We start from the raw sequence: 26,843 nt of genomic DNA, 5'->3' as shown, positions 1-26,843 counted from the left end.
TGGGTCATTCAGACCAACCCCCTGCAATACAACACCCTAGAGGTCCCGGGCCCTAAGGAAGTCAGATTAGCCTCAACCAGACCAGGGCTTTTTTAACACTGGCCCCAGCCTGGTGGAACGCTCTGTCTCATGAGACCAGGGCCCTGTGGGATCTGATTTCTTTCCACAGGGCCTGTAAGACAGAGTTGTCCCACCTGGCCTTTGGATTGGAATCAACTTGATCATATCTCCTCTCAGTCTCCTCTTCCAGGCTAAACACACCCAGCTCACTCAACCATTCCTCATAAGGCTTCGCTTCCAGACCCCAGATCATCTTGGTCGCCCTCCTCTGCACACGTTCTAGCTTGTCAATACCCTTCTTAAATTGTCATTCCCAGAACTGGACACAGTATTCCAGGTGTGGTCTGCAAGGAGTGTTCGGAGCTGGACCCTATACCTCTGTTGATGCAGCCTAAAATAACATTAGCTTTTTTGCTGCTGCTGCTGCACCACACTGTTGACTCATGTTAAACTTAAAATAGTTGAATAGTTTGTTTAAATGTTAGGGTTCATTATTGTGTACCACTTTAAAAGCGGGGTGCATACCCTGACCTAGTTTTTACAGCTGTGTAGCAGTGCAGCGGGTGCTGATAAGTCACTGTAATTAGCTGTGTTAGCAATTGTGAATAATATATAATGGGCTGTGTGTACCTTACTCTGCCCTGGTGGATGGACGGGTGACAATTATAGACACTATGCAAGATGTATGTTTGGGAAGTTGTTATTAAACCTTGCAAAGATATCTTTGCGTCTCTTCAATGTTTCCATCTGTGCGGTCCACTCTGCACGCACTCTGTGACATGTTTCAATGCCCAATAAAAATTCCTGGAGCATGTCAGACAAGGATTTGATCTGTGTATCAACCAACAAGCTCTGGTCAAAGGTGGGTATTGCACGATGAGCAGCCGCGCTAGCAAAGAATCCTCTGGAACAGCAACAAGCCAAAAGTTCCCCACATGAATGCTTCCAGGCCACGACTGCTCCCTCACATGGGCAATAATGGAGTTATGATCTTCATCAAAAGGATGCAAGGAGAATGATCCTGGATGAAGTCAAAGCACCCTGGCGCCCTCTTTCCAGCAGACCCTGCATGACAGCGATGACCATTTCCTGTTAACCACCTAGACCTGAGGGTAGACTGTCTCTAAACAAGGAGGTTCTGATTCGCATCCATGGCTAATTGCCATTGCTAGACCTATCCTCACTGGGATTGTCTAATCCCTTTGAAAGAGACACCTACACCAGATCAACACCACACCATGAATTTCATAAGTTGACTGGAAGGACAGATCTTGAAGCTGAGGCTCCAAGACTTTGGCCACCTCATGAGAAGAGAAGACTTATACTCGAGTATATATGGTATGGTGCTGGAGGAGACTCTTGAGAGTCCCATGGACTGCAAGAAGATCAAACCTCTCCATTCTGAAGGAAATCAGCCCTGAGTGCTCACTGGAAGGACAGATCCTGTAGCTGAGGCTCCAAGACTGGCCACCGCATGGGAAGAGAAGACTCCCTGGAAAAGACCCTGATGTTGGGAAAGATGGAGGGCACAAGGAGAAGGGGACAACAGAGGACGAGATGGTTGGACAGTGTTCTCGAAGCTACCAGCATGAGTTTGACCAAACTGCGGGAGGCAGTGGAAGACAGGAGTGCCTGGCGTGCTCTGGTCCATGGGGTCATGAAGAGTCGGACACGACTAAACGACTAAACAACAATGTTCAGATGTATTTTGTTTGGTCTGGCCAAAACCTGTTCCTAAGCAGCTTCATTGAGTTTTCGGGAGGATGCAAAAAGAACTCACCTGCTCCTCTCTGCACTGCGCACATGTGTTTTATCTTATTGTTAATTAATTCTATGCCACTTTTTATTAAACAAAAAACACCCAACAACCTACAGATCCTCCCAAAACAGCTCACGGTCGTGGAGAAATTATAAGCAAAAGTCAAAAAATTAAAAACAACATCTTCTGAATCCAATCACTCACAAATAGGAAATTTAAAACAGCCATGAGCTAACAGAGCAAAATGAAAACAAAACAGCATATGGCATGGTAACAGCCAGACTAACATCGTCAAATCCCAGGATACTAAAAATAATAAAATCAAGTGTGATATTAAATGAAGACCACTCTGACTTTCCTAGCTAAAAGCAGGCTAGAAATGCCAGGAGAGCCAGCGTGCTGTAGGGTTTAAGAGCAGTAGTCTCGTAATCCAGTGAACTGGGTTCGCTTCCCCGCTCCTCCACATGCAGTTTCAAAGCGGCTAACATTCTCCTTTCCCTTCCTCCCCCACAACAAACATTCTGTGAGGTGAGTGGGGCTGAGAGACTTCAGAGAAGTGTGACTGGCCCAAAGTCACCCAGCAGCTGCATGTGGAGGAGCAGGGAAGCGAACCCGGTTCACCAGATTACAAGTTAACCGCTCTTAACCAGTACACCACACTGGCTCTCCGTTGAAAGCACTCTTATACCACTTGAAAAGTCATGGCAGTGTCCATGTGCATCACATGATGGCTGAGCCAGCTGGCCTGGGATGCATCAAAAGGGTTTGGACTAGATGACCCTTGAGGTCCCAATTCTACAATTCTATGATTCTGTGACCGGCTCTCAGTTTGCCTGCTCAGTCAGGGGCCTTTCCCGGTGGCATTGTCTGTCATGAATTGGGAGAAGGCAACCAGACACGGGTGGCGCTGTGGGTTAAACCACAGAGCCTAGGACTTGCCGATCAGAAGGTCGGAGGTTCGAATCCCTGCGACGGGGTGAGCTCCCATTGCTCAGTCCCTGCTCCTGCCCACCTAGCAGTTCGAAAGCACATCAAAGTGCAAGTAGATAAATAGGTACCACTCCGGCGGGAAGGTAAACTGCATTTCTGTGTTGTGCAGCTCTGGTTCACCAGAAGCGGCTTAGTCATGCTGGTCACATGACCCGGAAGCTGTCTGCGGACAAACACTGGCTCCCTTGAAATAAAGTGAGATGAGCGCCGCAACCCCAGAGTCGTCCGCGACTGGACCTAATGGTCAGAGGTACCTTTACCTTACTAACCAGGCAAGAGAGCCAGCCCAGGACAACATGAAAGCATTGCCACCAATGGGGTACAAGCACCAGGAAGCTAGAAATAGATGGAGGGAGCACTTGACGGGGGGGACTGGGAGTGGGGCAGCTGCCAGCTGCTCCCATCTTCCTAATGGTAGGGCCGGCCCTCAGCTCTCATGACAGCGCAGCAGTTAAACCATTTCAAAAGACTGTGAAATTGAAATAAGAGTAACTGAATCCGCCAAACGAACCAAATTAAATCCGAAATGTTTCGCAACAGCATCTCCCTCTTTGGAAAACAAGGCTCGTCGTTTCTTCTCTGGCAACAACCAAACCGTCGCCAAGGACATAAATCCTCGCCGGTTGTGTTTGAGGGCATCCCATGAACCTTAACAAAAACCACAAAGAGGCTGTATTTACATTCTCCGCAACAGGAGTGCAGCTTAGTCAACAGAGATACCTAGAAGCAGGAGACTTCTTCAAACATTGCAGGCTGGGCTGAAGCAAGCAGAGGCTGAGCAGCGGGGAGGAAGACAGAACAAAACAAAACAGAATAGACAAAAAGGTTGGTGTAAGGCTAAGGAATAAGGATAGATCTGCACCAGCTACCTGAGCTCTCTGTAACTTACCCTGTAACTTGCAGCCATCAATCCTTCTGCCTCTACCCAGAGTGACATTTGTTCCAATGCAGCAGTAAAGAGCAGGTTTTCCTGGGGAAACAGGCGGGACAAAACGAAAACCTCTCAGACCCACAGGATCATAGAATGCAGAAATCAAGGGACAAATGAAAATGTGAATGAGCCCTAAGTTTCTTAGTGTGTGATGGAAACTACCTCATAATATAATTCCTTACAATTCTGCACACAAACCAATGGTTCCCCTTTCACTTTTTAAAAATGTGTTGTTGTTGTTTTATAAAAAGCACCCTGGAACATGCCAAAGGTGCATGCCATCCAACTGGGAGCTGCCATTTTAATTTCCCACAATGCCCCTGACATGGCAAGGCTCCAGGCATTGTGGGAAATTTAAGCGGCGGCTGCCTGTTGTTGCCACTACCAAGTGTTTGACTGAAAAAAGAGGTGGCACCTCCGCAGGACATGTTTTCCAAGGTTCCCCCCCCCAAAAAAAAAAATCCCCACCTACAGCACGCAGTTGGTGCTAACTCTGAGCAAAGCTGGAGCGGCAGAAGACTTTGCTGGCCTGGGTTCAGCAGTTGTCAAAAAGAACTGGACTCTTACAAACGTTTGCAGATGGATGAGCATAAAGCACAGCTGGTCTTTCTGCTCGCATTGATGCAATTAACCAGCCTGCCAAGCAGTGATTTTTCTGGACTTGAGCATTCCCAAAATGTGACAAACAGGAACAGAATGTTGTTACCCACGGCAGACGATGCTACACAAAGGCCGAAAAACCAAGCTGATGCAGGGGCCAGGAAACATCCCCTTCCCACAGGACAGCGCATGTCGCCTCCTGAAAGCTGTTCAGGTGTGTGTTCGTGTTGGAACAAACCGGGTGGGGGGGGGTAAGGCCTGAGCCCCAAGGGACACCATTCAGCTCCTCCTAAACGAGCGTCATGAATTCATCTGTTTGCCTTATTTCAGGAAATCTATGCACCTCTGGATTGTAAAAGCAAAGAAAGCTCAAAGCGGTTTAAGATAAAACAATAATTTAAGCAGGCTGTCATACGTCCAGATTATCCCGGTGGTTTGCCCTGGTGTTGTTGCTTTTTGGCATTTTTGCCCAAACTTTGTGGTTTGTCTAAAAAAAAAAAAGCTGGACAACTTTTGGGGTTGTTCTGGTTTACTTTTTGAAATATGGCAATCCGAATTGAAGACTTTTGAAAAGTTAAAACAACAATAAGCCAAATGCAGATTAAATCTTGTACCAACTTTCAAAACATCTTGGTAGGCTTGCAGGAAAAACAAAACCTTTTTAGCAGGCATCTGCCTGATATCAATAGGCAGGGAGTTCCAAAGTGTAGGTGCTGCCACACTAAAATAACCATTTCTTACAGATGTGTAATGGGTGCTATGTGGTATCTGTAACAGTGATATTTCTGCAGATTGAAGCGGTCCAGTGGATGCATATGGAATAAGCCAATCTCATAAGTAAACTGGCCCCAAGTTGTTAAGAGCTTTATACACTATAAACAACAACTTGGACCTGGCTAACAAGTTGACATGTTTTTGTTACTCACATTTGTATTGGGTGAGGTACACCTCTCTATAATAGCAGTGGCAGCAGAGCTAATTTCGGCATCCTCCACCTTATTTTCCCAGGATACCCTAAATTTATCACTCTGGGGAAATTGGGCGTATTGACATGTGCGAGCTACCAGTTTTGTGGAAGCCACCAATTTTCTCCCAAGAATGCCCTGGAATTGCACGACAAAAGCAGCTGCCCCGCGACAACAGAAGAATAAAAGACCAGTGGCATTTGGTTATTCCTCTCTACATCTTTCTATTCCAAATGTTTGATGCGACGAGCTTCAAACTATAACTGAGCCCAAGGTTTTCTGTGTTTCCTCTTCCCTCCTCCCCTCAGAATTCCTTTTCCTTTTGTGATGTGTAAGCCAGAGAGAAGGAATGATGCCGTTACTGACATTTGGCAAGAAAGGAGTATGTTTGTTTGTTTGTTTGTTTGTTTGTTTGTTTGTTTGTTTGTTAATAAATTACCTAATCCAGGAACCTTTATCAGCTGAAAAGTGGAATGGATATTATTTTAATCCTGGTGTACATTTTTGTTGGAGAACAGAGCTCTGGGCACCATAGCCCCATAACTAGATGTGCTGGGGGATAATATCGCATGGCCAGCACTGAAGGTTCAACTGCCAGTCCAGTTGGTTTCTGTAATATGGAAGAAGGGGATGCTATCTTGCCCTTTGCCTGAAGCAAGAAAATGCCTCAGAGTGGCCTTAGTGAGAAGGCTAGAACCCCATGTCACTGAAACGGGGGTGTAAAAGATGTACAATGTGTGGAACAGCAGCTGTAGCAGGAAAATGTGTGTGTGTGTGTGTGTGTGTCTGAGTGTGTGTGTGTTCAAGGCCTTTTGTCAGAAAAAGGGATGGGGGGAGGCAGAAAGAGAGAAATCCTGTACAGCAGCATTTCAATTAACAAAGTAGGATTGGTTTACCTGATAAAATGCTCCCCGTGTGAGTGTAATTGCATATTTATGCCCCACAGAGATTTTTTAATTTCTGTTCAGTTTGTTTGCCTTGAAAGTATTTGTCACTAGAAAAAGGTTCTTGATGTGTAATTTTTAAGGCAGTGTGAGCCGACTGCGCAGCATGTTTTCGTTTTAGATTTATTTCACCGCGGAAGGGTTTGGGAGACGATGCCTTTTGCAGCCCTGTAAATACAATATAATCTTTCTCAAGAAGAGAGGCAATATTTCAAAAAGCAACAGAGAGAAAGCACGCTGAATGGAGACTGTCGAGGACCTGTTATTATAGTTTTCAGTCTCTGCAATGTTTCCTATTTTTCTTCCTTTTTTAAAAAAAGAAAAATCCTCTGTGGCTTGCAACAACTTTTATATCCCTTCCAATATTTTATTCTTTTGTCACTTGCCAAATGGAGGCATCTCCCACAGTATCAATTACAAAACAAAACTCAAAGTAGCATATCCCTTTGCATATTGTTAACATGAAGTTTGATTTACCCCTCATTAACTCAGCGTGTAGTGAGTTCATACAGAAATAGTGGAAGACAATGCATGGTTTTAGAAGTGGGATGGACCGTGGCCTTCTCAGAAGAACACATGAAGTGTGCCACCCACGGAGTCTGAAACTGGAAGCGCAGCAGAAATGTGTGTCAGATGAAAAGTGTTAGTGGAGCTCCTGTTTGCAAGACCAGAGGCAAATAAGCGGATTGCAGCGACATGCACTTTTGTCGATGCCTTGGACGAAAGGGCGCAGACAACTGTAGAGCTTTGATCTCCAGCTTACAGGAGAAAAGACAAATCCAAGCAGGCTGTCTGAACTTTTTGAGACCTACTACATGGCGAGAAAGGACACCTCCATAACAGAAGAACCTTTTCAATGAGAGAAACCAAGGCCCAACAGAGACAACTGACCAATGGGTATCCCAGCTGCAGTTCATCCTCAAAGACGGATCTTTGACTGATGGGGATGACCTGCTAAAGGACAGGATCCTAATGAGATCAAATGCAAAAGACATACAGGAGAAACCGCTCGTGAAGGATGACGTCACATTAGAAAACACCTTAAGAATAGCCAGAGTGCATGAAACATCTAAGGCGCAAGTGAAAATGCTCAACAGCAATAAGCAAAATGTGTGGTACGACAGAGAAGCAAGGGTACAATTGCACAGATCGTGTACGGAAAGAAAAATACACAGCAAGAAAGCAAACCTCTGAGGTCTGCAGCAGATGGGCACTGTGAGGGAGATTTATGTCCAGCCACAGGGCAATATGCAGGAATTGTCACAGAGCAAACCGTTCTGCAAAGGCATGCCATGGAAATGGACCTCAATTAGTCAACAAAGCCATTAATTTCAATGGGTCTAACTCTATGACTAGCATTGAATATATCCCCATATGTTCAAAAGGATACTCATACGAGGCTGCAGCTGCTGATATGATATACTCTAGTTCTTGTTCACTTTAAGGCAGAACGGTTACTCACTTTTTATGCCCATAAGAAGAGGCTGTTGATTGATGAACAGGCTAACACAACTACATAGTTGGCTTGCAGCCATTGTGAGTTTCTATTCTCTTTTAATAGTCTTACCAAGAATCTGTGGTCTGTTATAACAGGGAAGGGACCCCCATACAGATACTGGTGAAACGTCTTTAGGCAAATTATTATTGGTAGTAGTTATTTGTACCTTGCCCATCTGACTAGGTTGTCCCAGCCACTCTGGGGCATATGATTGCTGTACTTTTCTTTTCCACCTGAGAATAGACCCATTCTGATTTACTTAGTGTCCTGGAGGCATAACCAAAAAGGCATTTTCCCACTGGATCTATTTCATGGGACAGAACAGCCCCAGACCACAGGATGACGCATCATAGGGCAGACTTCACTGGGGTCGAAGTGGATCGACAGGTTTGAACCTACAGAGTGGAAGGTTGGAGCACCTTCCCTGCAAGGAACAACCTCCAGGTGATGCCTTAGTGTACAGGTGTGTGCTGTGCCAGAGAATGCATGCGCGTGAACAGCAAGGCTCGGCTGGGATGCTCTCCTGACATCTTGTCCTCCAGTTCAAGCAGCTGATACAAAGAGGATGAGACAGTAGGTTCAATCCTCATATGGGACAGGTGCATATTCCTGCATCACAGTGGGTTGGACTAGATCGGTGGTTTTCAACCTTTTTGAGCTCCAGCTACAATCCCCTAAACAATATCCAACCTTGACGGTCTCTAAGCATCAAGTGTACCATATTCCTCCTGATTTTACCATGGTAGTGAACAGAAGGAATTCTCAAGACCATCGGGAGCACCATAAATGTTTCTTGCAGAGTATTCAGCTATGAAAAGTTGCAAGCAGGGCCAGCTCTTCCATAAGGAAGATTAAAAGCAGTTGTCTCATGCAGTAGATGTTAGTGCATGAGCTCCAACTCTTGGGGTTCCTTTCTCCATCTCAGCAAGGCTACTCAGAACGTCTTCCTGCGTCTTCATGGAGGCAGCAGCAGTCCAGCCCTCTCTTGGTGAATTCCCATGACAGGAATAACCACCTCACCCGTCCAGTTCTTCTCTGAAGTCTTTATTACAGTGGTACCTCGGTTAAGAACTTAATTCGTTCCAGAGGTCCGTTCTTATCCTGTAACTGTTCTTAACCTGAGGTACCACTGTCGCTAATGGGGCCTCCCGCTGCCGCCGCCGTGCGATTTCTGTTCTCATCCTGAAGCAAAGTTCTTAACCTGAGGTACTATTTCTGAGTTAGCGGAGTCTGTAACCTGAAGCATCTGTAACCCGAGGTACCACTGTATTTGCTTAACAAGTGGCATTAACACTAAAAGGTAAAGGTACCCCTGCCCGTACGGGCCAGTCGTGTCCGACTCTAGGGTTGTGCGCCCATCTCACTTAAGAGGCCGGGGGCCAGCGCTGTCCGCAGACACTTCCGGGTCACGTGGCCAGCGTGACAAGCTGCATCTGGCGAGCCAGAGCAGCACACGGAAATGCCGTTTACCTTCCCGCTATTAAGCGGTCCCTATTTATCTACTTGCACCCGGGGGTGCTTTCGAACTGCTAGGTTGGCAGGCGCTGGGAACGAGCAACGGGAGTGCACCCCGCCACGGGGATTCGAACCGCCGACCTGACGATTGGCAAGTCCTAGGCGCTGAGGTTTTACCCACAGCGCCACCTGCGTCCGACATTAACACTACTGGTCTACAAATGAAATAAGAAACTAGAGTTATATACAGATCTCTGCTCCCTTCAGCCATCCGGCCAGAGAGACAAGCTCACAGACTTTCACATATTCTGGCTGACAAACTGACCAACACCGACTGCCTCACACTCAACTGCATCTCTCCACAACATGCCCTGATAAAGGCACCTGTTGCTGGGGAGAATTCTCGTTGCTAAGCAGATGCTTTAGGTGTGGCCTCACAAGGATGTGCTTCAAGGCTCCTTTCAAGTTTATTTTGGCAATACACCAACAGTAGATGCTTGGGGGTTGGGAGCAGCCTAAGGACATTGCCTTGTCATCAGTGCTGAATAAGATTTGGCTGCTATTCTGATCTGCTTTTATGTGTGGGGTGGAGAGGGGGCAGCAAAATGTCTTGTCATGGGGACCAGTTATACACATCCACACCCTCCAGCATTTCTCCAATGAAAATAGGGACGCAGGTGGCACTGTGGGTTAAACCACAGAGCCTAGGACTTGCTGATCAGAAGGTCGGAGGTTCGAATCCCCACAATGACGGGGTGAGCTGCTGTTGCTCGGTCCCTGCTCCTGCCAACCTAGCAGTTCGAAAGCACATCAAAGTGCAAGTAGATAAATAGGTACCACTCCAGCGGGAAGGTAAATGGTGTTTCCGTGCGCTGCTCTGGTTCACCAGAAGCGGCTTAGTCATGCTGGCCATATGACCCGGATTCTGTACGCTGGCTCCCTCAGCCAGTAAAGTGAGATGAGCACCGCAAACCCAGAGTCAGTCACAACTGGTCAGGGGTCCCTTTACCTTTACCTTTAGGGAAAAGAAGGACATTGTGGGATCAAATCAGAAACCAGGACGGCTTCCGTAAATCTGGGGCTGTCCCTAGAAAATAGGGGCACTTGGAGGGTCTGCACATCTGGTGACAGTTACAGCTGTTCCTGTTTTATCTATAAGTCGCCTTGAGTCTCTGTCGGGGTATAAATAGAAATTGTTATTATTATCATAGGTTAGCAGCTCACAATGCCTTTTTCAACAGCGATTGGGACACTCAGAAGTTGCTTTTGCAGCAAGAGTGATGGAGAGGGGGGACTTAACACTCATTACTTTTTGTGCCCCACAGGATCTAGAGAATGTGATGCTGCCTTTAAAAGGTTTTCAGATATATTGACATGCAGGACTGGCTAAATATCTACTTTTCACCTGTTTTCAGTGCTAGGGGCCCCGGTGCATTGCAGTGTCCGTCTGCAAAGTCTCCAGTTCAGTTTGGCGATAACCACCAAAATGCTAAACAGAACAAGCGAGGTTTTGTAGCCTGGAGCAATCTGTAGGTGCCACATCAACCCATCTCTCCCTTTAGACACCCACATGGAAAAGATAACGCACCATATTCAGCAAAGGAGCTTGTCAATTCTCTTCTGAATTTAAAATTCGCAAATATATGCATCTCTGTAGAAAACTGGAGTGGGGGCATTTGGGAGGGAGGAGGGAAGGGGGAAATGGGAGAGAAGCATCATAATCTCTACAGTCAGTTACTGACGCAGGTTTGGTTGGTTGTTTAATATTTACCCACCTTATCCACTGAGACTCCGAGCAGGGAATTGCATTTTCAAAGGCAAGGAAGAATATTGATGAATCTATACACTAGGGATAGGGAATCTGTGCCCCCACCCAAGATGTTGTTGTATTCCAACTCCCATCAGTCCCAGCCAGTGCTGGGTCAGGGATGATGGGAGCTGGCGAAAAGCTGGAGGGCCAGAGGTTCCCCATCCCTGCTGAGATTCCAAAATCTCAGGCAGTGTGTGGATAAAACAGGTGTGATGGCCTGGGATTTGGACTCGGAGGCTGAACCTGAGGAATCCCAGCCTGCACAGGAGTCCCCGCCTCCAGAACCAGCTGAGCCAGAGCTGGGGCTTGAGCCCGAAGGGTCCTCACCTGTGCTGGATCCTCAGGTGCAGGCACCAGCTGAGTCTGCTCTGGCTCCTGAGGTGATGGAGGACCCATTGCCTGCAGGTGCTCCACTTTCAACCCCGTCAGGGGAAGCTGAGGTTGCCTCTGGGTCTGGTAACCCTCCAGTCTCTCCTGAGCTGCAGAGGTTCAGGGCAGAGAGGTGGAGGGAACTAAGTTCCCGCAGGAGGAGTGCTCGCCTCCAGGCCAGGAGAGGTGAGTCACCTGTGGACTGGGGCCGCCCTATGCCTCGGGGGAGATAAAAGCCAGCCAGCCCAGTCCCAGGTCGTGGGAGCAACGTTGTTGGTAGCCTGTTCCTGCCTGCACCCTGACCTGCTCTTCTGCCAGAGTTCCTGACCTCACCCGACTCCCTGCCTTGGACCCAGCTTCAGCTTTGACAGACAGCCTCCATACCGCACCCTCGACCTCAGACTGGACTCGGACCTCGCCGCACGGTTAACCCTTGGGACCAGCACAGTAGGTTTCATTCTGCTCTTTAAGGATATCGCACACATGTTAGAACTATACAGACTAGGACTGTGGGCAACAGTGGTATTCTCAGTCAGGGCCGGCCCACCCATGAGACAAGATGCGGCAACCGCCTTGAGCAGCAGGATACACAGGGGCAGTGGATCCCAATGTAGATCTTTATCCCCCACCACCACCTGCTTGTTGCTGATTTAGATTTTCATTCATCCCTTCTTCCCTGGTGGGGAGGGGGTGTCTTTTGTGGTTTGCTTCAGGTGCCAAAATGTCTTGGGCTGGTCCTCTTCTCAGTCCCCAGTAGGCCAAAGACCTGCTATGCGGAAAGATTATACATGAATCCTAAGCGTGCCTACTTGAAGCAAAACCTTTAGGATCCCATCCTCAACACTATAACAGGAGACGCTTGCATGTGAGCAAGGAAGAAAGCTTTCTAGCAATGTCTGGCATTCACATTGGCTATCCCTGCTATTAACTTTCATGGACTACAAGCCCACTTTAGACGTTTGACGAAGTCGGCTGTCACCCAAAAAGCTTACAGCTGCATTCAGACGTGGAGTTTATCATGCTTGTTTTACCGGTTATAATGCTCGTTCTTCGGTCCCAATTTCTAATGTTCCTTTTGCATTGCGCTGCCTGTTGCATTATGAAACTGTGGCTCTTGCTATACCAACATGCTACGCTGCATTTTAAATGGTAGGAAAGGAATGTGTGTCAGGACACCAGCCCAAATTTTGTCAGGTAGCATTACAATGCAAACATCCACAATCTTCCAAGTTAACAGGGTTGTAAATGGAATTTTCTTGGGGGAGAGGGGGTAAACAGTTGATATGGAAATGAGTGTTGAAATTCTGGATTCCACTAGATTTCCGGAAGTGGTGTTATGCTGTGTGGAAGATCACATGGAACGTGGAAAATATCGGGAAAGGAAACAGCAGCTGAACGGAATAAAGTGCAGAACGTCATGCAGATCAGTTAGCCTTTAGGGCAGTGCTAGGTTGTCAGCTGTTTCTAGACTACAACTCCCATCATCCCAAGCTAGCAGGCCCAGCGGTCAGGGATATTGGGTACTGTAGTCCAAAAAAGAAAAAACAGGAGATATTTAGGGTGTCCCATGGCTCTTCGTTGTTTTTGTTACAACGGACTTAACACGGCTACCCGTCTGGAAATGGTTTAGACACAGTTGTGAAACCTGAGTAGCCCTGCAGATGTTTCTGGACTACAACTCCCATCATGCCTGATTCCATTGGCCATGCTAGATGAGACTGATGGAAGCTGGAGTCATGAGGGGCACCACATCTGTATTAGACATTCCTGGGTTGGATACTCTTCCTTGGTATAAGTTTCTTATGTTCAACACATGTGAAGATGTTCCCTCGGTACAAATACAGAGTTAAATTAAAAGGATTTGGAGAAATTCTGCAGAGAGACTTAAGCTGGTGTGGGTGATAAAGAAGACGAGGACAATCTGCTTTGGTGTATCTTTAGCAGAATGTGATAACCCTGGAAAATTCCTGCATTGTGGGGGGTGGAGTAGATGACCATTGGTGTCCCTCCCAACACTACAGTTCTATGATTCTACGAGCGCTTGAACGAAACGATCGTGTTTTTTAAAAAACAGAGGCTAAAGCGAAACGAGATATTCACAAATATTTTAAACGTTGAAACATTTGGGTGCTGCTGTTTTATTTACGCCTGAACATTTGAAAGGTTATATTTCAAACTGCCCTCTCCCAACAGCCCCCGTGTGTGGTCTAGACTTGCCGATCAGAAGGTTGGCTGTACGAATCCTTGCAACAGGGTGAGCTCCTGTTGCTCTGTCCCAGCTCCTGCCAACCTAGCAGTTCGAAAGCACGCCAGTGCAAGTAGATAAATAGATACCGCTCCGGTGGGAAGGTAAACGGCGTTTCCATGCCCTCTGGTTTTCCGTCACGGTGTTCGTTGCGCCAGAAGCAGTTTAGTCCTGCTGGCCATATGACCCAGAAAAGCTGTCTGCGGACAAATGCTGGCTCCCTCAGCCTGAAAAGCGAGATGAGCGCCGCACCCAATAGTCAAATTCGACTGGACTTATCCGTCCAGGGGTCCTTTACCTTTACCTTACATAGCCGCCTTATTATTATTATTATTACTATTCTTGTATATTATTATTATTATTATTATTATTATTATTATTATTATTATACCCCACCCATCTGGCTGAGTTTCCCCAGCCACTCTGGGCAGCCTACAGCACATAAAAAGTTGTAAAACATTAGACAATTGAAATTAATTTGCTTGCAAAAATTCTCCTTTGACAGCTATGAAGTTGACCATTGACCAGATACTCTGCAGAATATATTTGCTGGGTAGTCAATGAATATTGGCCTTTGTATCTTAGCCTTTGCTAAGGACATTCCTGTTTAGCAAGCCTACCCAGATGCTTAGGAAGTTTGAGGTCATTTTAATCTGTTTGAGTATTTTAACTTTTGTATGTTTTTAAAACAGCGCCGTATATTTTTCTTGATTTTATTGTTTTATCTTTTGCATGATGCTTTGAGGTTTTATTTTATTTTTTTTACAATCAAGCAGAGTATAATTTTTGTGAAACAAATAAATAAAATAAAATTTGGGCCTGACTTTGGCATTCCATTTCTGTAATCGATATTTGGCACGTGACACGCAGTGGGTGAGATCCAAAGTTAGTCCTGTGCAGAGCAGAACCATTCAAATCAATGGGCTTTTGTTACTGGCATCCATTGATGTTGATGGGTCTACTCTGAGTAGGATATAGTTGGCTCACACCGATTTCATATGTGGCTGCATGCGCTAGTGGACTGACAATGATATTTTTTTATTTATCAGTTGATACCTCATCTGATTTCGTGCATTGTGCCTGCCCAACTCGAAATATCTGAGGTTAACAAAATATAAAATAATAATCTGAGGTAAAATAATTCAATATCTGAGGTAAAAAAACAAAAAAACTAGCATCTGAATGTGTGTTTCAAAATTTCACATTGCACTTGTGAACTGAGAAACTGGGGAAATAAATAAAATTCAAGTGTCTGTGTGAATTTCAAAGATTTATGAATATTCATTTCAGCCCTGGCTTCCATTACAAATGACATTTCCTCATTCAGACATTGCCCCGGGTTAGCGGTACCATAAACAGCCTTCCGATAAAGATAAAGAATTGTCTTTTAAAAACACATTTTTGCACGCAGAGAGAGAGAGAAAAACGGCTGTTGTGGGCAGTTCTTTGTTTTCCTCGCCCGTTTCCGAAATGCGACTGAGTCACAAAAGTGCTTGCGTGTTTGCAAGTGATGCGGCGAGGCTGCAAAACAATTGGTGGCTGTGGAATAAATACCTTTTTTTACAGTCTATCAAGGTCAACCTTTTTGCTTGATGTACTTAACTAACCATGTAAAATATTACATCAGCAAGCCTACGGGGCACTTAGAGATAGATCCCTATTTGCATAATGTCCTCTGTTCCCTCCTCTGTGGTCCTTAAGGGTGTTTAGAATAACGGGCTTGCAAGAACATACTTAATCCAATCTCATTTTAGCTTTTTGCTCTTTTAAGATTTCAAAAATTAATAAATCCCCCAGATATTCCAAATTACCATGCGCTTTTATAAGCATAACTTTGTAACTTTAACCCATTTATGAACATACCCTCCAGGCATATGTACTAATGAATAAGAAATAACATTAGAAGTTTAAAAAGATGGGCTCTCTTTATGAAGTAATGTAGGAAAATCCTGTTAGCTGGATCAAGTACAAAAGTGTGATTTCTTAAAAATAGAAAATCCTTCGCAAAATTACTTGTAATTACAATAACCAAAGGATAAAAAGTAAGAATAGTTGGAGTATTGTATTATTTCACACACTTTGTGGGGTATTTTTGTGCGCGGGGGATGAAACACGTCACTGGGAAAAAACCTGAGGTAAAAGTAATCTCTCCAGCAGAGCTGGCCCACAATATTTCAGCGCCTGAGGCAGAAAATCCAAATGGCAACTTCTCTTCCAATATTTAACATGGAGCCCACCCACCCAGGACCCTTAATGCCATCCTGAATTTCCCACTTAAGATGGCTCTCAAGTCTACAGGATTCCTCACATCTCGCCTTTCTTGTTTAAATTTCCCACAGAATCACAGGGAATTAAAATGCCTTGGGCTTTGGGAGCACAATGTGCGCTTAGCATTTAAGGAAACGCATGGCAAATAAAACACACATCAGGACCACTTAGGGATAGGATATTCTGAGTTTGAGGCAAAGAATTGATCCCTTGGGCCAAACCTTTGTCACATTAATTCCTTCCCAAATAATATCCTAGCAAAGGGACACCAGGGTCACAAACTGCAGACATCCTGACTCCTTTTCCATGTTTTATTGTTCTAGGTCAGGGTTTTCCAAACTGGGGTTTCCAGCTGTTTTTGGACTACAATCCCCATCATCCCTGACCACTGGTCCTGCTAGCTAGGGAAGATGGGCGTTGTAGTCCAACAACAGCTGGAGACCCAAGTTTGGAAAACCCTGCTGCAAAACCAAGGGCAAGGAGCCTCTTGCTCCCAGTCTGTGGAACTCCCTTCCACAAGAGACCTTTGGATGGATGGATGGATGGTGTGCTGGGCCCAGGGGTAACCTGTGCAACGTGGTCCAGGTCAGGTCTAGAATCTGTAGGTTCCACTAGGAGTCAGTCCGACAGGGCCAAGGCAGTACACGAGGCAGGAAAGCAGGCAAGGACAGCTACAGGATCTCAGGCAGGGTCTGACATATAGCAATGTTGCTCCCACAACTTGGGACAGGGTCCATCAGCCTTTTATCTTTGTTGGGGTAACGGCCGGTCCTGATCCCCCGGCGACTCATCTCCCTGTCTCGCCCGAAGGTGAGCACTCCTCCTGCGAGTACACAGGTCTCTCTTTCTCTCAGACCTCAGTCTCTGCAGCTCAGGAGACGTTGGTGGGTTACTGGACCCAGGGGCCGCCTCAGCCTCCCCTGACCCAGCCAGTAGTTGAGCAGCTGTAAGTGATGGCCCAGCTGAAGGCAACAAGGTCATCCCCGCATCTGGAGCCAGGGCAGGCTCAGGCCCCTGACTCGGCCCAGTTGGTGCTTGTTGCAGGGGAACCTGTGCAGACTGGGACTCTTCAGAATCAGGCCCCAGACTTGCTTCAGATGATGCCTGAGGCAAAGGATCCGGTGCAGACTGAGACTCCTCTGGTTCCGAGTCCGAGCCCGAGTCCCAGGCCATCACAGATGGATGGATCGATCCTCCTACTGTTAGGCCAAGGAAGGAGTTGACCACAAGGATTAAAAAGTCACAATTTGACCACATGGCACTTTCAAGAGGGAACACAATCCAACAGAGAGGGCTCCATGTAGACAAGGCCTGCCCTTGGAACAAACATGGAGGAACCAAGACAAAAAATGGAAACCATTCATGAGCAAGACCCACCACAGCCAACCAGCTGGAAGAGTCAGAGCTTCCAGACTAGGGATGTGTTCTGCGTGAGGTCTCCATGGGGCCAGTCTCTTTAGGGCAGCCTGCACCAACCTGGTCCCACCCCCAGTTTTTTTGGACCATAATTCCTATAATCTCCAGCCAGTGCAGCCATGTTGGCTGGGGTTGATATGAGTTGTAGTCCAAAATATCTGGTGGACAACACCAGGTTGGTTAGGTCTGTATTAGTGGAATCTCCGCGGGTGTCCTAGAGATGGGGTGTCTTCAGATGAGGGGGCTTTGAGGGGGCTTAGATGCCATCTTCTTGGGGGAAAGGGTGCCCCCTCAAAAGAAGGGTGGGGCACATTAAATCTGCATCTTTTATACACAGAGAGAGAAAATGTGTTCCTAGTTTGGCTAATCCAGAACAACGCAGAATGAATGGTGCCTGGAATGTGGCCTGCACCACACCCTCCTTTAGGTTTTTGGAATATGGGATTTGCTCTTGTGCTTTTCACAGATATGAAATTAGGCCGACAGAAGTCTGGGTTCTGGCTCTTGCTCTGCGCTGTTGAACTTGCAGGGAGAGCTGGGAGCCAAAAGTTTTTGGAACAAGTTGCCTCTCTGCAGATGCTGCCATTCATTTGTGTGAGAAACAAGACCACTTACATCTAATTACGGTTTCTGCTCAAATTAACAGGACAGTTATGACAGCCCCGGAGTGGGGGGTGGAGGGACATTCTCGGGATGAACTGGGAGACCTTTGCCCAACATGGATTAGGACATTAAGTTGGCTTTGAAGGACACCAACTCTTCGACGGGGCCTACTTTTCAAAATTAACGGAACGCTTAATTTGTGTCAAAATGAAAGGCTTATCCATGCAGCCCTGCAAAGCACACTCCAAAAAAATTTCCCCCGCCGCTTTGAGGAATCCCCCCACAAATCCTTCAGAAGGCCATATATGGTTCCCATGGGATAGGGTCAAAAGCTTTGCCATAGCTACCTAAGGGCATTTGAATTACCAGGTCGAATTTCCCTATTTTCACCAGAGAAATGTTGGAGGGTATAGGACTGGTGAGAGTAAGAGTGCATGTTCCGAATGCATTCCCTGCACATAGAAAACTAGTATGTCAGTCAAAAGGCTTCAGTCTAGTTTTCTCCCTGAAGTGCTACATTACTATATGCAGTGAGTGATCTGTCTGCTGATTCTTCAAAAACATGATTCTTCCACCTGTAGGGGAAATAAGTCCAGTCCAGGAAAGGCATTATCTTTGGATTCTACTGAACATGAAAGCCACCCCTTGGTGTTGGTGCTTGGTGACCTAACACAATATCTTTGTCATATTTCATTCTGTAGCCTTTACTATTTTACGTCAACATGAAGAGGGTCAATGAACTTAACCAGGGCACTGGGGCCACTCCCTCTGGGCAGCAGCACTTTCTGGCTTCTGAGACTACACCTGGAATTGCTCTCACAAGTCATAAGGACTAGTGCCTTAAATAAAATTTAAAAACTGAGATTCTTAGGAAGCTAGAGTGACCAAGACCTCCATTGTACAGCTATTCTGTGCTTCCACTGTACACATACAACTCTGGTTCTGCTTGATTTTGTAGTTAAACTGATCTTCTTTCTCCCTTCCCTTCCATATTTTTCTTCATTCCTTCCATACAAACATAAGAAAGACTGTTTTCAGAAGTGGCCAAGCAGTTGCATTCAGGTATACTACCTCTGAACATGAAGGTTCCATATAGCTATCATACCTGGTAACCATCAATCTTATCATGAACCTGTCTAGGGGGGAAGTGTCATAATTTGATGACAGAGCGCATGTGGCTGCAGGCAGGTTCAACCTCTATGGTTCAATCTCCAGGCAGAGCTGGGTGGGAATGTCCCCTGCCTGAAACTCTGCTGAAAGAAGAAGGAGGAGGAGGAGGAGAAGGAGAAGGAGAAGGAGAAGGAGAAGGAGAAGGAGAAGGAGAAGGAGGAGTTTGGATTTGATATCCCACCTTTCACTCCCCTTAAGGAGTCTCAAAGCGGCTCACATTCTCCTTTCCCTTCCTCCCCCACAACAAACACTCTGTGAGGTGAGTGGGGCTGAGAGACTTCAGAGAAGTGTGACTGGCCCAAGGTCTCCCAGCAGCTGCAGGAGGAGGAGCGGAGACACGAACCCGGTTCCCCAGATTACGAGTCCACCGCTCTTAACCACTACACCACACTGGCTCTCCAGTGTGAATTGAGGAGATGCTCAGGCAAAACTAGCCTAGTAGGTGCAGGCAAAACTAGGCTAGATGGACCAATGGTCTGACTCAGAAAAACACACAAAAAAAACCCAAAACAGCTAAGCTAGTGGCCATCAGCACAGCCTGCTCCTCTTGTAAGCTTGTTTCCAAGCTTTCAAGAGAATCTGGAAGACCCCATGTTTTCCTCTGCTGGGCAAACCTTGAACACTCAATCTGTGAAATGAAGACAGCTACCAGCCTTGCGTCCAGCCTTGGACACCATTCTGTTCCCCCAACAGAGACCTCTCTCTAGCCAGCCATTAAGGTTGCTGAAACTCAGTTCCAAGGATAAATTCCTGGCGCCACTCTGGCTCATGTCGACAGGATGAGTTTATCTGGAGGGAATTTGCCATGGAATGTGCTGCAAAACAGATTTCTCATTTGAAGTCCAGTCCAAGTGCAGCAGCAATGGCAAGGAGCAGCTACCCGGATTTTGGACAACCACCCTTTGCTTGTTACCTTTTCAACTCGTAAGAAGATAATGTTTTCATTCTGCTGCTGCTGCTCAACAATTTTTACTATTTTATTTTTTTGCGGAGTAACAATAAACGACCGGTTTCTGTTCACAATGAGTTTGCAATATGATAATCATCATCTGAATTCAAGGTAGCGGTAAGTGGGGAATGCAAGGTTCATTTTATAGGGGAAATTCCCCTTGGAAATTCACACTGAATTCCCAGCTAGTCTGACTTTATTCAGTAATAAATTACTGGACAGAGTCCACAGAGTATGCGAGAGAGCATTTCCATTAGGTCACATGCTATACAGAAAAATGTGGGATGTAATCCACTGGGAGCAGTCAAGTACAACATTCCTTGTTTTCCTAGAGTGGACATGCAAGGGAATGTTTGGTCCAACCAGTCAAAATTTCCTGTTCCTCCTGGCCTGGAACATCCTTCCTTTGCCTGTGATAGAAGGTGGGTGTGACTTCACCTGTCCAGGTAACAAAAGGACAAGTCACACAGCACACCTCTCTCTTTTTCCCACCTTCCTTCTGCCGTGTGAACTGCAGGACTGCAAGCCTGCAGCCACTGGGATTACTCCCCCATATGGGGTAAACCTGTTTGTATATGTTTGAAACTTTAAGCCTTAAGCCTGCCTTCAGGGACCACACTGTGCTTGCCGGATGTCAGGGAACTGCCATCGGAACGAGAGGAGGAGGAGAGGCTCCACGACGATGCTGGAGAGGGGCCAAGTAGGGAGAGAGGCAGGTCTCCTGTTGGGGAAGAAATTCAGCGCGACACCAGGGATGGAGGGGGGCCAATGGGGGAAGCGGAGAGCAGGCTCCGAGACTCTTCACTGGACACCAGCGGAGAGAGCACAGGTCCTCCGCTACCCACGCCCACCCTGCGCAGAAGGCTTCTGCGCAGGGAGGCTAGGAGGAGACTGGGCGTCAAACAACTTTTATGTTGGAAAAGGTTGAAGAAACGCCCACTGTCGGATTCTGCCAGCGACTGAGCAGCCACGAAGTGAGGGGCTGTCCAGCCAGGAAAGGTTTAACCAGGCCACCTACCCAGGAGTGGCGGCAACTTACGCATGAGCAACCCCATAACCATTACACCTGATCATGAGTAAAATTTCTTTTTGTTACTTGTGAATAGGACTATGGTGTCTTCATTTGTTTAGGAGGGATTCAAGGGCACTTACCAGGAACGTACAATTCAATCTGAGACAGACTGAATTGTATAATAGTCAGATGCTCACACGAGCCTGCAACCAGCTATCTGCTGTGCATGTGTACAGGGGAATGTAAACTCTGCTAAGTAAAGGAACTTGCTAATGCAAGATAGGAAGGATATTAATCAACAACATATCCTCCCCTGCCACCCTGAACATTCCCACAAAAAACATACGTCATCTTAGCTGCTCATCCTCCACCCAACCACCTTCTGCCACCCCAGGACCCCACCATCTCTCACCCAACCAGAGTCCATGAAAACACTTACTCAACCCATTTATTTATTTTTTTACTGTATGTATCAGAACCTACTTTGTACCTATGATTAAAACCTAATGTATTACTTGTGTATTCCTTTGTTCTGTTTATCTGGAAACAGTTCCTATCTCCAATATCCTCTAAAATTGTTTCCCCTTCCCTCTCTCCCCAAGGCACTTTCATGTACATTTGTGGGGAAATGCCCTGTGTGATTTATAAATGTTAATTGTATTTGTTGTGCTGACTGAAGGTTTTATTTAACTAAACTGGAATATACTTTTATTCATTAGAAAAGGAAGTGGGGTGAGGGCTGTTGAAAAAGAGAACACACTTTTGCTCTCCTTCAGCAGTTCTCAAATGCACATGCTTAATTTTATTATATTTACTGTACTCAATGGAGTCAACCGTTACTTTAGGTTGTTCATATTTATATGTTTGCAAGATGAGAAGGGTTTTAGGGAAGCTTTTAATGTTTAACAGACTATTGTATTTTAATATTTTGTTGGAAGCCACCCAGAGTGGCTGAGGAAACCCAGCCAGATGGGTGGGGTATAAATAAATAAATTGTTGTTGTTGTTGTTGTTGTTGTTGTTGTTGTTGTTATTCCTTATCTTAAACTGTCTTTCCCTTTAACATTCGGCCGTTAGGTTCCTCCTCAACTGGTTCTTACCCATTTTGCGGTCAGGTCACATTCTTGCATATGTGACACTGGTGAGCCCATGCAGTAAATTTCCCCCTCTCCCCATGCGCCCCTGCACATCCCCTAAACTCGGTCTGCGGTTTTTGCCAACGGTTCAGAGCAGATTTAGGGGGCAGACAGAGGTGGAGGAGAGGAGGGAAAAAATCCCATTGCACAAGCAAGCCTCATTCCATGCCTGCAACAACTTAGCTGAATCCTGCTCAGTGCTTGTTAGTTGCTTGCTACTCAAAGGTCTTACAACACATTTAAAATAAATACATTATTCCATAAAACAGGTGGGAGGGGGACACAAGTTCTGTAACAACCACAGGAAACTTGGGCAGCACACTAGTAGCCAAACAACATCATTGGAAGCCTTGGGAGGGAAGAAAAGTCTTTATCTGATGCCCAAAATATGTCAGTGAAGGCACCAGGCAGACCTTGCTGGGGAGCACATTTGACAGATGGGGAACCACAACTGAAAAGGCCACTCCTTTGCATCCGTCTTCCTCAAGTGCCTTTGGCTGGCTTGGATGTGTCCTATGAAGTAATATGTCTCGCTCATGTGAAAAGCAAGAATGAAGAGATATTTTGGAGGAAGTGAAGGATCATCCAGCTGGAATGTGGCCTACTAAACAGAGAGAAGAGCCCTATCCATCATCCAGCCCACTTGTGGAGATGTTGTCCCCCGCCCCGCCCCCCATTCCTCCTGCCATGCAGCCCCAGAAGGGAATGTGGGCCTCTGGATGAAAAAGGTTTTCCCCATACTTGCCAGAGGGGCAGAGGAGGAGGGGTGAAGGGAGGGCAAACAGGGGAAGCGTGTGATCAAGCTCACTTGCATGTCCGTACGTTTGTCTCACAACCCTCGGATCTGTCTCCCATCTTTCAGGGAGAAGAGCAAGGATCTAGCAGACGCACCTGACTAAGTAATGGCTGCCGACGTTTCCTAAGGGCATCTGGTTCACCACTGTGAGATCAGGATACTGGACCAGGTGGGTCACTGGCCTGATCCAGCAGGACTCTTCTTATCTCCACTGTTTCAAGTCTAGTACAAAATAAACCCATTTTATCAGTTCCTGTCCAGCACAGGGGGCCTCTGACTCTGGCAGCTTGAACGCCCTACGTGAGCTGTCCAAGGTGCTATTCACAGCCTGTTCTCCTGTGTTGCCTGGCCTTATGTGTCAGGAGTGCGTGCAGGAGCCGGGCCCTGTGACCAGTAGGGCTTCGCAGGACTGGGGCCTTCCTAAGTTTGTTCTGGAGAGGCAAGGCGCAGCCTCACAGGTGAGGCCGCTTGGTAACTCACTGCACCTGGTGGCAAGAGCCGGGAAGGGATATAAGGTCAGCATTTCCCTTCAGCTCTTTGCCACAGCAACACATTTCCTGCCTTGCTGTGTTTGGTTTCTTGCTTCCTGATCCTCAAACCTCGGCTTCTTGACTCCTTGCTTCTCAATCGTTGGACCCTTGACTTCGTGCCTCCCTGCTTCTTGACCCTTGGACCCCTGGCTTCTGCACTCTCATTCCTCCTCCCACCCTGCCATCTTGCCCCCGGTCCCGACATCCTCAGCCGGGACTTCGATCACCTGTAGACCGGACTGTGACAGTATGCTACCACCTTGCCTCGCTGGACCCTGATGTGCTATGCCAAAATCTTGACTTTGCCCTGCTCTTCACCTGACTACAAAAAAAGATTTACGTGGGGCTACCTTTGAAGGTGACCCGGAAACTGCAATTAATCCAGAATGCGGCAGCTAGACTGGTGACTGGGAGTGGCCGCCGAGACCACATAACACTGGTTCTGAGAGATCTGCATTGGCTCCCAGTACGTTTCCGAGCACAGTTCAAAGTGTTGGTGCTGACCTTTAAAGCCCTAAATGGCCTCGGTCCAGTATACCTGAAGGAGCGTCTCCACCCCCATCGTTCAGCCCGGACACTGAGATCCAGCTCCGAGGGCCTTCTGGCAGTTCCCTCACTGTGAGAAGCCAAGTTACAGGGAACAGGCAGAGGGCCTTCTCGGTAGTGGCGCCTGCCCTGTGGAACGCCCTCCCAGCAGATGTCAAAGCAATAAACAACTATTTTACTTTTAAAAGTCATCTGAAGGCAGCCCTCTTTAGGGAAGTTTTTAATGTTTGATGCTGTACTGTTTTTAATATTCAGTTGGAAGCCGCCCAGAGTGGCTGGGGAAACCCAGCCAGATGGGCAGGGAATAAATAATAAATTATTATTATTATTATTAACTGCTATATGAGGAAAAACTAAAGTTTTGTGTTTTAACTCCAATCTGTATTTTATTTATTTATTTTATAAAAAATGTATATACTGCTCACCTGTATAAAATTTCAATGTGGTATAAAACAATGCATACGGATACAGTAAAAGATTATACCAACGCAATATTCAGGCAGTGGTCCAGGTATGGAGAAGTAGTTCTGTATGTCATTAATGTATTGACACCATGCTCCAGACACCCAAATGGCTATTCCCACTGGCTTCATATAGATGCTAAACAGCATTTGGAGACAAAGTTGGAACTCCATAGCACAAGGGCCAAGGAGCATCCAGTGGCAGGTGGTGAAATTCTTTTGTAGGGCAACAGTTAGGGCCAGAGGCGCCAGCTTGTGAGGGCAGTGTGTGTGTGTGTGTGTGGCTTCAGGGAGTCCTATCCCTCCCACGCTGGCAGCCAGGAGGCAGCTAAACAAGAGTTCTTACCGAAGTAGTTTATTCAATATTCACAGAGAGAGACGAAGGGATGTGGTCTCACTTAGACAATGGCGTTGCTCCAAGAAAAGTCCCACCCCCCTCAGTCCCTCCTATTCTACATCAACGCTGCACTGGCTGATCAGGGCCTCCTGCCTCTGAGCTTTCTGTTCTCCTACTCTCAATGCACACCTGGTCCTCGGAGAGGGAGGTCAGCAATGCTTTCCAAAGACACTGAGTGCCAGCTTCCTCCTGCTGCTCTCCCAATATTTCCCAGCTTCTCCCCTCTGCAGCCTCTGAACCATGACCTTCTGCAAACCACTGTTCTAAATCTACACTGTCCCCCCTCTTCTCAGGAAGGGGGGCGGTCCCCACCATTCCTCCTCAGACCAGTCCCTGACATCGGGTGACATCACAATGTCCTGACATCATGCGTGTGAGCATCTTGCCTCCCTCCCTAAACTGGGTAGAAGCTCCCCAGGCTTCGGGAAGGTGGCAGCAGAGCTCTTAAACCCGTCAGAGGTCCCTAAACCAGGGCACTGCAACACCTAACACTTGGGCAGAAGAAGAAGAAGAAGAAGAGTTTGGATTTGATATCCCGCCTTTCACTCCCTTTAAGGAGTCTCAAAGCGGCTAACATTCTCCTTTCCCTTCCTCCCCCACAACAAACACTCTGTGAGGTGAGTGGGGCTGAGAGACTTCAGAGAAGTGTGACTGGCCCAAGGTCACCCAGCAGCTGCATGTGGAGGAGCGGAGACGCGAACCCGGTTCCTCAGATTACGAGACTACCGCTCTTAACCACTACACCACGCTGGCTCTCACCTGACTTTGGCAGGTGTGTCCAAAGTCCATTTCGGGGGCCTAATCCAGTTTAATCTGGCCCCGGTGGCAGTTTATTTCCTGGGGTAAAATCCTAAAATAACCTCAACAACTCCAACCCCCCCCAAAAGCTCAACAACTTCAATCCTAAAACAAAAACAACTCAACAAATCTGAGGTAAAATTATAAAAAAAAGTCAACAACTTCAATCCTTAAAAAAGGTCAACAACTTTGGTTGGCCCTTTGGTCGGTCCTCATGGCCCTTCACTTCATCAAATCTGCCCCTCTTTGAAAAAAGTTTGAACACCACTGACTAGGGTCTTATCAGTCCCTCACACTGTGTGCCCTAAGGGATACATTTAATCCTAGATATGGTCAACCAACAACCCCCATGCATCTCAGTCTCATATAACAATGCAATAATGGCAATATTGACGGTGTGAGGGGGGTGCCTTTGACCTAATCCCACCCCTCCAAAGGAACAATTACCTTTGCTGTGTCCTCTTCGGGGTCTAAGCATTATGGTCAGTCCACGGTCAGCCACAGCAGCCCCCAACTGTTGCTGGACTACAAGTCCCATTATTATTTAGCCCTGGTTCTGCAAGCTGTGGTGATGTTGTCCAATAACAGCTGGGGACCCACGTTTGAGAAATAACAGCTGGGGACCCACGTTTGCTCTAGGGGCTGGCAACCATCTGGCCAGCTGCTCAGCCCCAGCTGTAAGAAATCCATCATAGATCAAGCTTGCTGCTGTAGCTTTGGCTTCCGGTGATCTGACAGGAGTCTAGCGAGATGGCAAAATAAAGCAACAACAGCCTTGCTGGTGGGTAAATGAGGCAGGGAGGGGGGAAATGACTGCAAATCTACAGTTTATAATCCTCTGTAGTGCAGCTGCATTAGGAATTCTGTGTACCGCTCTGGTCGCCTCACCTCAGAAAGGATATTGCAGAGTTGGAAAAGGTTTGCCCGAATTATTGAGGGGACAGAACGACTCCCCTGCAAAGAAAGCTTGCAGCCTTTGGGACTTTTTAGTTTAGAGAAAAGGCAAGCGAGAGGTAACAAAATAGAAGTCTATAAAACAGTATGGTGAAAGTAGATGGAGAAAAGGTTTTCTCCTTCTCTCATAATGCAGGAACTCGTGACAAAATGCTGGAAGTTTCAGGACAGATAAAAGAAAG

This window comes from Podarcis raffonei, chromosome 1, assembly GCF_027172205.1.
Source record: "Podarcis raffonei isolate rPodRaf1 chromosome 1, rPodRaf1.pri, whole genome shotgun sequence".
NCBI lineage: Eukaryota > Metazoa > Chordata > Lepidosauria > Squamata > Lacertidae > Podarcis > Podarcis raffonei.
The sequence above is the reverse complement of the archived record's forward strand: the minus strand, read 5'-3'. Positions refer to the sequence as shown.